This window comes from Haemaphysalis longicornis, unplaced genomic scaffold (assembly GCF_048455015.1).
Source record: "Haemaphysalis longicornis isolate Haplotype H1 unplaced genomic scaffold, Haemaphysalis longicornis Haplotype H1 scaffold_6, whole genome shotgun sequence".
Taxonomy (NCBI): domain Eukaryota; kingdom Metazoa; phylum Arthropoda; class Arachnida; order Ixodida; family Ixodidae; genus Haemaphysalis; species Haemaphysalis longicornis.
The window spans coordinates 14,402,066-14,405,808 of record NW_027526407.1 but is presented as its reverse complement, the minus strand read 5'-3'; the positions used below and the strand labels follow the sequence as shown (position 1 = coordinate 14,405,808).

General features: G+C 44.2%; 1 non-coding gene across 1 annotated transcript; it reads right to left on the bottom strand.

Annotated features, from left to right (window-relative positions):
• Positions 1-3,326: 3,326 nt before the first annotated feature.
• Positions 3,327-3,398, bottom strand: Trnag-ucc (transfer RNA glycine (anticodon UCC)). The gene has a single exon. It is a non-coding gene; the product is annotated as a tRNA-Gly (tRNA).
• Positions 3,399-3,743: the final 345 nt, after the last annotated feature.

Here is a 3,743-nt window from a genome sequence, read left to right as displayed (position 1 = left end):
GCCCACGTCCATTTCTTTTTTTTAATTTTTAATAATATGTCCTTTGCACGGGTTTGTTCCCTGACCCACTCCTCTCTCTTCTTGTCGCTTAATGTTACACCTATCATATTACGCTCCATTGCCCGCTGATTCGTTCTCAATTTAAGTTGAACCCTCTTAGTGGGCCTCCAGGTTTCTGCCCCGTAGGTGAGTACCCGTAAGATGCAGCTGTCATACACTTTCTTCTTCAGGGACAATGGTAGGCTGCCATTCATTATCTGAGAATGTCTTCCATGTGCACTCCACCCCATTCTTATCCTTCTAATTATCTTTGCCTCATGGTGGGGATCCGTGGTCACAACTTGGCCTAAGTAGATATATTCGCTTACCACCTCCCCTGCCTCACCACTTATATCAAACCGCTGTGCTGTCCTGAGGTTATTGATTATTAGTTTTGTTTTCTGCATAATAATGTTCAGGCCCACGGTCCTACTCTGTTTGTCCAGTCTCGAAAGTATGCTTTGAAATTCGTCCGAGGAGCTACTTAGCAAGGCAACGTCATCAGCAAATCTGAGGTTACTGAGGTATTCTCCATTAACCTTACTCCCACCTGTTGGCAATCCAACGTTCTAATACTTCTTGTAAACATGCTTTGAATAACATTGGGGAGATTGTGTCTCCTTGTCTGACGCCCTTCCTTATAGGTATTTTACTGTTCTCCTTACGGAGAATGATGGTAGCTGTGGACCCATTGCAAATATCCTCCAGTATTCTTACATAGTGAGAAGCATGTAGGTTGTTCTAAATTACGACAAAACTTTGCTTTTTCAGTAAACATCATTCTCTCTCTCTTTCACACGATACTGGAACATTCCATTTTTGCAAAAACTTCATATTAATACCTCTCCCTTTTTCTTTTCTGAGTACTTGTGTATGCGGTAACATTAATTAGGCCCAACGATCAGTGGCGCCGCCACGTCGCTCATAGGCAGTACACGTGCGTGTGTGTGTGTTAAAAAATGGTATTCCTTTTTTTACCCATGCGCCCGGTTTATCCTAGAAATAACACTGACAGCCGAATGATGACCATAAATTTTGTACAATTTTGCCTATTTTAATTGATCGTTCCACGGGCACAAAGCTTTATTGTGCTTAGGTACCATACATAGCCCGAACGAAGCTTCACAAACGACGCCTGGAAACCATATTGGTAATATTTGTTGAAAGAGAGGGGCGGGAAAACAGGAAGCTTTCATATTATCTGGAGAAAGGATGTGCCTGATCTGAGTTCTCGATACGAAACACCAGTAGTTAGAGCATATTTGGTTAGGACCATAGATTTTTGCAGTAAAAGACACGCGAGTTTTTATCTTGTTTTTTTTTATATTGATGGAAAACCATTTGCTCCCAATTGAAACTCCACATTCCAACTCTGCCGAACTATTGGAACTCACATTACTGATTACATCGACAGTACAAAACTACTTACCGCTATTAGGCGCAATTTGAAGTTCTATATACAAATGACAGTGTTCTCATCACAAATTTGTGGTCACATCTCCAGTTGTAAGTTATTTGGAAATCTCACTCCGTATGAACGCGCATTTTCTAATGCACATTGGTACTGATTTGCTAACTCTACTGATCGGCATTACGACTGACATAAACCAATTCGATTTCAAGACGAAGTGGAGTCTTTTTGTATAGGTCATGTAGGAAACAATGATTCCATTCAAGGACATACGATTCTCGAGTTCTAGTACTTAGCACCTAGCATTCTGAAAAGTTTCAGATGGGACGTTGCGGTTGCGCTGATACAATACCTTGATTGAAGAATTCTATTTCGCAGTTCACCGGCCCATCCAACCGCCGTTGCATTTCCGCGATGCTCGCAACAAGCAAAAACGCCGCGCCAGAACCTTAGCTCACATCAGTTCAGTACTACATAACTACACATGGCCTTAGGTGCAAGCAACGAAACAATCCTTTCGCGAGCAGATGTTCCTCCTCAATTTTCGCGTCGTTCCAGTAGCGGCTTGTTATATGATTGGTTTGTGTGCCGATTTCTAGAGTTAATGTCGTACTTCAAAATCTGCTAGTTTCGAAGCTTCCCGACCTAAAACAAAAATTATAAACAAGAATAACACATTAAACATATTTGAAATATTCTAAGGTGAACTACACTAAATAAAACGCATTTCAAACGCTTTTATTATGCATAAACTTCGGCAGTTTGGGAGACAGTATTGTACACAGGCAGAAAAGACAACATGGCGTCAAAAACCTTGCGCACGGCCATCGCATCGCTCAGTTTCCTTACAGAAAAGCCTACCTGTTTTTGAGCTTTGAGTGCCACTCCTGAAGTTTATTAATTAAAAAGCAAGTGTGTCATCTATGGCGTTCCACAACGTACAGGCTGCTATGACGGCGCATAATCAAGACTTCATATTGTAGGATACGAGTTAGAGGAAGAATCGCAGACTACGAGAACAGGAAACCTGGGAGCGCGTGCGGTGTTCGCTCGTAAACGACGACAAAGAGAACACTGGGTGCTCGGTTGGGCCAGCCGCTTGCTGCGACACTAGCTCGCATCGCTTCACCATTAGGAAACACATCTACATCGTCACACAACGTCTCTGCGTCACCTTGTAACATTCTTGGTGGAGGTTGCTGGCTTGGTGTCAAAACCTTATTCCCTACCACTCACCACGGAGCTTCGTAGTGGGCGCACCCTTCTTTGTCATCCTGTCTCATTCCCACGAAACTGGCCTCTTTACCGGGACATACGACGTTGATGTGGGCGACTGGCTCAGTCTCTTCGAGCATGTCAGCGCTCACAACAGGTGGGATCCCACCTTCATGCTGGCGGATGTCATCTTTTACCCTAAAGGGGAAAGCCCTGCACGCAAATGGTTCGAGACGAACGAGACCGCGTTGACAAGCTGGGACGTGTTCAAAACGAAACTGGGAGACTTGTTCGGGAAGCCACTTGGTCGCCTCCTTGCTTTGGACTAACGAAAAGGGCCTACTGCAACTAGGCATCTTTAGTAGAAACAATTTAACTTATTCAATTAAAACGTGCAGCCTAGACGACTCCGAATTCGCGTTTTCGTCATCGAACGCCTCGAACTAGTGCGTAGTAGTGTTCACATATGAGACCAGCAGCATATAAAAATATACATGGAGGGTAGACAAGACAATTATAAGACGACCAGCGAAACAAGAAGAACCGACTGCGCAGTAGCGTTTTGCTGCAGGAAAGACCGTGAACTGAAACAATGGCGGGCACAACACCAAAGCTTGAAGGCTCACGACACTATAAGAACAATCACACTCAAAAAAAGAAGTGCGTCGGCCGGGAATCGAACCCGGGTCAACTGCTTGGAAGGCAGCTATGCTAACCACTATACCACCGACGCCGACAGGAACGAGGAAGGCTACCTCGCATGTTGAAGCGTTTATTCAGGGCAAGGAATCTGTTTTCGGCGGTGGCGGAGAAGAGAAGAAGAGAATATAGGTCACTGGACTTAGGCCTGTCCGGAGGGCGCAAAATTTAAACCGTGCCTTAGTCCCGAGGACAGTTGGCTTGGGAATTAATACAGGCTGCTTTCGCAGCATGGAGTAAATGACGTATTTGTCTATTGAGGTTGTTGCCATTACAAAGAAGACAACTTTACTTAGTATATTTACGGGAAAATGTTGCGGGCAATGAATTTGATCGTCTTGAATATTCATCCAGGCAGACAGAAGCGGAGAAGAGACAC